Source organism: Thermobia domestica, chromosome 17, assembly GCF_964235325.1.
Source record: "Thermobia domestica chromosome 17, izTheDome1.hap1.1, whole genome shotgun sequence".
Classification (NCBI taxonomy): domain Eukaryota; kingdom Metazoa; phylum Arthropoda; class Insecta; order Zygentoma; family Lepismatidae; genus Thermobia; species Thermobia domestica.
In genome coordinates, this window is record NC_137470.1 from 14,914,777 (window position 1) to 14,925,063 (window position 10,287).

The following is a 10,287-nucleotide window of genomic DNA, read 5'->3' on the forward strand; positions in this document are numbered from 1 at the left end:
ACACGTGTTACAGTTTCTCCAACTAACATTTTGGCTTCATCAGACATTGAGTTTTACGTGATAGTGTCTGATGAAGCCAAAGTGTTAGTTGGCGAAACTGTAACACGTGTATAGTTTTTTATTGTGAATATATTGTTTTGCTCAGCAAATAGTTTGTTTGTCTTTAAGTATATGCAAAGCAAATCTTCTACTTATGAAAATTATTACAGATGGGGTACCTCGTTCGATCCCCAGCCAGGTAAGTTTGGGGTGGACAACGTCATGTCTATGGGTTTCCTGGGGCTACTATCGTTTCCTCACACTTTTCATTCCACCAATTCTTCCATCATCATTCACTTGTTTTAATCATCGTCTCCCTTAGCCTAAAGAGCATAATAATGGGACGTTAAATTCAGATAATTCATTTTCTGAAGTTTGAGTATCGAATTCGAATAGTTTTGAAGTCTATCGTACAGTGACAAAAAATCGTATGTGGCATACATAAAAACGTAGGTTATATGTGTAAATCCTGTAGTATTTGGACTTAACGTATAGCAAACGTATAACCGAAAGAGTATATTTTATACGTAATTTCCCTATAAGTGTCCCGAATAAACATACTTTCCGTACGACCGAAAGAACTGTATATAGGCGGTCAGGATCCCACATACAGATAGACGTGTGTAAAACATAGTTGACCTATGTAACATACGTATATGTATGTAATATACGGAAGACTGATAGGTGACATACATCCTGCAATGGTGGCCAGTTGGCCAGTTAATCAGTGGCCACCGGTTACTATTTTGTGCCAAAATATTCAGCACCCTCTTAGGTATTGGTCGGCATCAATATGATCTCTGTGTGATTTGCAGTTCCCGAGATTTGGCTCCTTAAATCTCCCGAAATAGGAACTATCTTTTGGGCAATATCACGGAAACGGTAAGTCATAGAGAGATGACAGTGGTGTTAATCAATACTTAAGAGGATGGTAAACATTTTGGTGCCAATATTAATTAGTGGCCATTTGCCAACTGGACATTTTCCAAACCAGTGGCTAATTGGAAAATGGCCACCGGTTACTATTTGGTACCAAATATTTACCATCCTTTTAGATATTGCTCAACACCAATATGATCTCTCTATGACTTACGGTTCCCGAGAAATGACTCCTTAAATCTCTGGAAATTGACCATTTTTGGCCAATATCTCGGGAATGGTAAGAGTGACCTTAAAAATTTAATTACTTTTTCTGATAGTTTTTGATGCTCTATTGAATGCGGGAGTCAAAGTTGAAACAATCGCAAATAACAGACAGACAGACAGACATAGAGAATTCAGTAATGAACTTTTTAAGTTCGTTGAACATAAGGATATCGTACACAGTAAAAAAATGAGGTGTTGAAATAACACAAAATGACTACCACTTTAACGTGTTACTTGTGTGCCAATTCAACACCAAACACATCGCCTTTAGAGCATATCAGAAATACCTCGTTACTGGCAGTGAGTATTTGCATTGTTTTTTTTTTTTTGTTTGTTTGTTTTGTTTTGTTTGGTATGAGCAAAGCTTTGCGATAATATATTTCGCATTATGGCAAGTAGCTCATAATATTCTATGTATTCTGTAATCGGTCACAATAATATTGTTGTAAACCTGTGAATCATTTTACAACAGTTACACAGATAGCAGTGCTTCCATTTGTTTTCTTTATATGTTATTCTTGTGTCTTAGCATGTATAAACAGAAGATGGCAGAACTGTTGCCTAAGTAACTGTTGGACGATTCACAGGTTTACAACAATATTATTGTGACCGATTACAGGAAACATAGATCATTATTCGTTACTTGGCAAAAGAGCCAAACATATTTCGCAAAGCTTTGCTCATATTAAACGATAAATATCAATGCAAATTCTCTCAGGTAGTAACGATTTATTTCTGATATGCTCGGAAGCCGATGTGCTTGGTGCTGAACTAACACCCAACTAACACGCTAAAGTGGTAGTCATTTTGTGTTGTTTCAACACCTCATTTTTTACAGTGTATATTTGTACAATATGCCGCTGTCCGGATAACTGATTTTTCTCAGTGTAGTTTCACACTATGAAACGAAACTTATTTTATTTTTAATTTTCCGTTCACGTTTGAGATGTTGTGACGAACGTAAACCTATTTTGTACGTACATTCCCTGTACAAAACCTGCAGGACATTTAACAATTTCAACAACTTGTGTAAGTTGGAAAGCTCGTTTCTTAGGATATTTCTAGTCATTTCCTGTAAAGTGAATATCCTGAACAAGAAAGAGAGAGAGAGGGAAATGCTCACTTAAGCCGGAGCGTTTGTGTCAAACGTTTGAGCTGTGGTTTAGGGCAAGTTGAATTGAGGTTTCCACGGTCTCTCTTGTTGGCGATATTGATTCAGAAATTCTGTTCTGACCAATTTACTTCTCTCAACACTGTTGCCAGCTTTGTTTCTACGAGAACCAGCAATTGTGAGTTTAGGTTATTCAAGTTAAGGAAGAATATAGAACAGCTTTCTTATACTGCAAATCTACGATCTTTACTGTAACACTCTACATAAAATTAATACTCCAGACAGATTAACCAGTGCCTAGACCAAACTTCTGAAGCTATAATGTTGAAATTTGGACAGTATCTTGAAGTTTAATTAGTGACCTACGGTACCACTAATGAAACATTTTTGCAAATTTGGACGGATAGAGAGGAATGGGAGGTTTTGAAATTATTATAATAAAATGTCCATATCTCGGAATTCGTTAGAGACATAAAGTTTGATATTTAGCTTTTCACTTACTTGATAAAATATTGTTTGTGGTGGACAACATGCACTGACAAAAATCCGTTCTCCGGACAGCGGTATATTGTACAAATGTACGGAATCCTCTTGCTTACTACAGAAATCAGTACGGAGCATACGTTATCTATACGCTACATAGGCATTGCCCTTAGGTGTTACATCATGCCGTTGCAGGATGTCTGACATCTAACAGTTTTCCGTATATCATATGCGTATACTTATGTTACATTCCACAGCTTTATGTTATATAGGTCCATTTGTATGTGAGATCCTAACCACCTATATTGTTTCCTACGGAAAGTATTATAAAACATGCGTTCTCAGTTATACGTCTGCTGTACGTTAGGTCCAAAAACTACAGGATTTATAAATGTAACATACGATTTTACGGGTTTGGATACAAAACCTTGCGGCCAGAACCTCGCGGCGACATCCTTGCGGACCAAAACATCGCCTGGCCAAAACCTCGCCGCCCAAAACCACGCGGGCTAAAACCTCGCCTGTCCAAAACCTCGCTTCCCAAAATCTCGCCATACCCAAAATCTCTGCCAAAACCTCGTGGTTCTGATCTCTGGACACAGAATCTTGCTGGTCTAAACTACGCGGGACGTAATCTTGCCTGGGAAGAAATGTAGTCAGTATAAAACCTCGTCACGACGATTTCTTCGATGTAGAATGTTCTACATATTGCTACATGTATATATTTTGTAATAACTCATAATTGCACTAAAATAATGACAAGAAAATATTCTAACGCGTGCTTTGACAATCTGTATATATAAAAATGAAAATGAATATTGTTTGTGACTTAAGCCACCCGGCCGATCTAAATCAAATTTTCAACATAGATGAGGTTCGGGCCTGGGATGTCTTTTGTAATTTCACTTTGACGGCATAATGAAGTGGAGGGGGAGATATATAAAAATAAATAAAACCTAATAACTCTTATTATTATTAGAGGAGACCAATCTCGATCGAATTTGCAAGACAGATCAGGTTAGAACCTAGCATGGTTTTTATCATTTCACTTTGAGGGGAAGGCAGAGGGGAAGGGGGAAATATATAGAAATACATAAAAATGAAAGTGGCTGCGTTTGTGACTTAATAATTCTTGAACCACCCGACCGGTCTCGATTAAATCTTCAATATAGATACGGTTTGAGCCTGGGAAGGTTTTTATTTCACTTTGACGGTGATCTTAGGAAATTCTAACAAAATCGAATAATATATATGAAAGTATGAAATAATATCTGAGGTCCCTCGATTATGTCCTGTAGGTTAAAGAAGACGTAGATGATCAGAACGAAGTACATGATGGAATGAAGAAAGTGGGAGAAAATAGGAATATCCAGAGAACGCCCACACACACGATGTTTTGTATATTATTATTATTATTATTATTATTATTATTATTATTATTATTATTATTATTATTATTATTATTATTATTATTATTATTATTATTATTATTATTATTTGTAATATGGGATTGTATATTAAGAAACTCATTGGGTAAATTTTAAGGAAAGGTTTCATTCCACAAGTTTTTGACCAAGCGAGATTTTGGTCCGCGAGGTTTTGGACGGCGAGGTTTTGACCAGGGGAGATTTCGGCCCACGAGGTTTTAGGCGGCGAGGTTTTGACCTGGATGGATTTTGTCCGGCGAGGTTTTGGCCACGCGAGGTTTTGGCCCGCGAGATTTTCAGCGGCGATGTTTCGGCCGCGAGATTTTGTCCGTATCCCAATTTTACGTAAGCCACATACGATTTCATTTTCTCAGTGTAGTGTCCGTGGGTTTTCTCGGAACATTCTCATTTCCTTCCACTTTCTCGTTCCACCAATTAATTCATTATAATTCACTTACTTTAATTATAGTCTTCCTAAGCCAAAAGGGCATAATCGTGGGACGTTAAACGGAAAGATTTCATCTCATTTAATAAAACGTTTCCTTCAATACATTTGACCTAGATAGTAAGAAAAGATGTTAGAAGTAAAATGGTAGGGTTGTAAGTATTATAACAAGATGTCCATATCTTGGAATCCATGGAGATTATAGACATGAAAATATGGTGTTCAGACTTTTCATCTACAATATGTCTACAGCTATATCTTAACTACATATAAAAATACATGAACTGACATAAAATAAAAGGGTACTTCCGATTGACGTGGAGAGTTTAAATTTGGCATGATTCTAGCTTTTTGGAACTAACCAACATGAAAATGGCCAGAAGTGAATATTTTTAAGTTTTAGTTGGTTTAAAGGGGGATGAAAAATTTCCCATATTATTTAAATGGGTTTTTTTATAAACCTAAGTTCTCATATTTAAGGTACTCTTGAATAAAAACTTGAAATTTAGTATCCTTGTACGTTTTCGTTAGCGTTACCTAAGCAAATAACTAAATAATAATAATTTCCAACTTCAAAGTGGTTTTATGGGGAACTGAGAAATCTTCCCCATATTATTTACATGGGGCACCTTTTAAACCCCAATATGTTTTTGCACTTTATGTAGGATTACAATGGTTAACTTTGACATGATTATATGTATATATTTCGGGACTAACCAACAGGAAAGTTACCAAAAGTGAATATTTTTAATTTTTAGTTGGTCTAAATGGGCGATGAAGAAATTCTCCGTGTAATTAAATGGGTCTTTTTTGGATCTATAATCGCATATTTTAGGTACTTGGAATTGGAGTAGAAACTTGATATCCGGTATGCTTCTATGTTTTCCATAGGATTATTTAACAAAATCACTAAAAATAGAAACTTCCAAATTCAGAGTGTTTTTATGGGAAACTGAAAAATCTGTCCCATGTTATTTATATGGAACATCAGCTACGCCCCAAAATGTTTAGGCACTTCCTGTAGGGCTACAATGACGCAACTAGGAATGATTGTAGCCTTCAGGGACTAATTCACAGAAAAATTGCCGAAACTGAATATTTTTAGTTTTAAAGGGGTCTAAAGGGGAAATGAAAAATATCCATGTTATTTAAATGGACGTTTTCTTGGGATACAAAATTTTGTCTTTAGGTAGTTGAAATACGAAAATAAACTTAAAATTCGATAGAATTATGGGTTTAAGAGGTTCGAAGCCATAGGCGGGGGTCGGGCGTCGAAGCCCCCAGCTAGCCAAAGGCTAGTTATCATATAACAGAACATATGCACTGTATGTGTCTATCATCTCATATTTTCGCATGAAAAGATGTCATTAGAACAACCAAAATTTTGTAGACAGCTAGATCTTTATCTGATCTAATCGTGTACGAAGCCTTTCTTTGATTTTGAACTAGAAGGGAAATTACGAGCCACATGGTTGGAGGTTCAAAAAATATAGAATATCTCAAAGCCCCTCGAGGCAGACAACCCAAACTACTTTACTATGTTGCAGGTTGCATACTGTTCAACCTGTGGGGGAGGGAAGAACCTATTCTTCTGGTAGTTTAAAATATCTACACGGGTGTTCAACGTTTTTTTTGATATTTCTAGGAAAGAAGAAAATACGTAAAAAAGAGAATGGTGCTTGTAATAATCATAAGACAATGTCCGTACCTTGGAATTCCTCATGGTTATATTAGGATTAGATTTCTGGGCTTTCGGCATCACTGGTCATGTTTGCCTGCCAGGTATGAGGGATGACTTTCCTCGGCGATTGCACTATCCGATGAAAGGGAAGGAAGAAAGGATTGGAGAAAGAAGCGTCCTGTGACCTATATAGTAGGTACCATTGCTGTATTTGCCTGGTGTGAATAAGGAAAACCTAGGAAAACCTCACCCAAGATGGATGGACTGAAAAAGCTTTTACACTTCCGAGTGTCCCTAACGGGAATCCTAAAGAAGCTTAAATGTAATCACCATCAAATTATATTCTTTTAACAAAAAATGGTGCACCTATATTAAACTTACGCGCAAAAATAATATATTGTACATACAGTATATACAGGGTGTTTCAAAACAACAGCGACAACGTTTGGGAGGTGATTCCTGACACCAAAATAAGACGAAAAGTATAGACCAACCTGAGTGCACAAATGCATCCTTTCGGAGTTACAGCCTGCTGAAAGCATGAAAAAATGAATTTTAAAGATCCATAGCTCCAAAACTATGGAACCTAACCTAGTCGAGTCAAGACTTTACTTAGGAATTAATATGTGCTCTATCCAAAATACATGTTTCAGAATCCTAAGTTACTCACGCAACAATTTGTGTACAGGCAGTTTGGTTACGGGCATATAATATGAAGTACTCACTAACTACCTCTACAAAAATTGTTGCGGAAGTACTGCAAGTTTCTGAAGCATATATTTTTGCATAGAGCACATATTAATCCTAAGTGAAGTCTTGACGCGACTACGGTAGGCCCCATACTTTGGAGCTACTGACCTTTAAAGTTAATTTTTTCACGTTTTTGGCAGCCTATAACTCCGAAAGAAGTATTTGTGCACCCAGGTTGATCTATACTTTTCGTCTTATCTTGGTGTCAGGAATCACCTCCTAAACGTTGTCGGTGTTGTTTTGAAACACCCTGTATAAGTGGGTTGAATTGAGAACCTCCTATGTTTGAGGTTGGTTAGAAAAATGGTCGACATATATGAAAGATGACAAACGTTTGGGTTGATCGTCCTCATGCATAACTCCACAGACGATCGCAAAGGTTAGTGATCTTTCAGAACGCCAGGCAATCTGTGACGTTTGTAATAGTTGGACAGTAATATGGGGTGTATCAGCATTCTAGCGAATAAACTGAACACGATACAAATTGAATCGAATTTTGTTCCTCGTTGGTAAGGAATTTTCTGTCCACTCTACTTACTCTTGCGATTTCTACCTCTTCCCTAAAATGTGGGGATCGCGGTGGATCAGCGGTAGAGCGTTCACCTCTGGTGCTTGGGACCCCAGCTCGCACCAAGTGAATTTTGTGGTGGATAAATACCGTGTGCGTAGCTGTCCTCGGGGTTCTTCCGTTTGCTCCCTTATTCTTCATTCCACCATTTCATTGCTTTCTCACCATCACCATCTTCTTTAGCCTAGCCGGCATAACTGTGGGACGTAAGACGCAAAGATTTTTCCTCCCTAAAATGCAATTCCAGTTGAAAGACAGGCATCTCAACTCCACGGAAGAAGCTCCAAGCTGAATTGGGACAGATGTTGAACACATTAGAGCCAGTGGACTTCCATCAATGATTCTGAGAATGGAAAATCGCTGAAATCGTTGTGAATAAGCCCTAGGTGTCTCCTTTGAAGGTTACGCTGAAAATTAGGATTTAACGTAAGTGATTCTCGGAAAACTTGGACAGTACCTCGTATAAGCGCGGTGTTAGAACGCCGATTGAGAAAATGCATTATGGTAGATTCGAAAAGATGATTTGGGGTAAAATATAAGACAATATCTCAGAGAGAATGATACTAACCTAATTATTTTGAAGTGGAACAAGAAAGAATCTACTAGGAGACTTTTGTTTCTGCTGCGCTGAACGTTTCGTTTCCTAAAGCTCTAGAGCATGTCATAGAGATTCACCTAATGTTTAAACACATTGAAAAGTAGAACTTATCACTTCGCTTACCGGAGAATTTCCAATGAAGAGTCAACCGAGTGTAATATTGAATAAGTAGAAGATGGACTCTATCTACATAGATAAACACTGAAAAGGGTAGAGCAAAGATCGTGCAGCTCAAACAAGTAATTACATGAACTACTTTGTATTCCTGTCCGCTGCAGCGAACAAAATTACTTTCCATCCTTTGAAGTTGCAAGTGCAAGTTAAACAGCCTTCCTTCTAGACTTGATTTCCTCCCACGGCGTCTTCACGGCATCGCAAGGGACTGCTTTACTCGTTGCCTTTCGATCTTGATGTTCTGAGGACTTCTCCATTTAATAGCTGCTACATCCATTACTTTCATAAGTGTCATATTCTCCTAAAGAGATTGCATCAGTCAAGAAATGAAATACATCTTTTAGTATTTCTTGAGTGTGTCTAATTTATTGAGTCACTGCGCGTGTTTCGTTAGAATCACACCCTTTTAGTTTACATGACATTCGAATTCATTTCATACATGTCATGGAAAATTCTTCTGGTCAATTTTGATCATACTAAATGGGCGTAAATTCCACCTCGCTACGCATTTCCGTCTTAACCAACCAGACAAATATACACAAGATTGATTGAGCTACATTTATGTATCTTATCAACTGCGAGGCTGTGTAGGATGAAACCTAGTGCTTAACCATGTCGGCCCCGGCGTCCCCCACAGGGGACATAAAATATGACGATATTATTTTTTCTTTACAACTTTAAAATCAGACTGAAAACATTGAAAACTATTTACAGGGCAGGATACATTTATGATCACCCCCTGTAAACAGTTTTCAATGTTGCCAGTCTGATTTTAAAGTTGTAAAGAAATAATAATATCGTCATATTTTATGTCCCCTGTTGGGGACGCCGGGACCGACATGGTTAAAGTAGGATCTGATCCTGTAGTTTTGTCGTTCCTCTTCCGCCGGAAACCAAATCCTGGACTTTGGTTATCAATGATATACCACCTAGCCATTAGACCACGGAGGATGACAGTAAGTACATAGAAACTTGATGATGTTGAAAGCAGTGGCGACCTAAAACAATTTTGATGCCCGGTGGCGAAGTCAGAGAATTTACAGGTAGACTACTCGTGAATTCATGATTACTCTTACATTGGCAATACTTCTCTACACCTTTCTCCCTCCTCTCCTCCTTAGCTCTTACTGTTTCTCTGAGTCGATGGTTATACAGATACACCGCAAGCGAATCAATGACTACTTGTACACTATCAACATTTCTTTACACGTTTCTCCATCTTCTTTCCTTCCGTTTCTCTATCTTTCTTACTTATTGTTAATTCATTCAGCGTCTCCTCCGTGGGTCTTCTTGTTCCTCTGTCACACTTCCCTCTTCGTTATTCCTCTTTCTCTGTCACGTTCCTTTCTTAGCTTTGTCATCCTACCACTCTTTGGTTATATATGTTTCTCTGTCACCCCCATCATTGGGTCTCTCTATTTATCTGTTGTCCTTCACTTTGACTATTGTCTTGCTACAGTCCCCTCTTCTCTTTGGTTCTTTCTGTTTCTTTGTAATTTTGACTCTTCGTCTGTCTGTCACTTTTCTCTCTTTGGATCTTCATATTTAACTATCGTCCCTCTCCTTAGGTCTTCTTGTTTTTTCTGTTCTCTCTTTGTCTTTTCCTGTTTATCTGCCAACCTTCTCTCTTTAACTTTTCGTGTTTTTGCCAACTTTCCCTCCTTCACATTTTATGTGTCTATCACCTTCCTTTCTGTGACTCTTCCTGTTTATATGTCTTTTTTTAGCTCTTCTTGTTTTTCTGCTCCCTCCTGTCATTAGCTCTTCTTGTTTTCTGCTACCTCTTCCATCTAGCTCTTCCAGTTTCTCTACTTCCTCTTCTCTTTGGATCTTCCTGTTTTTCTGCCAACCTTCCCTCCCCGACT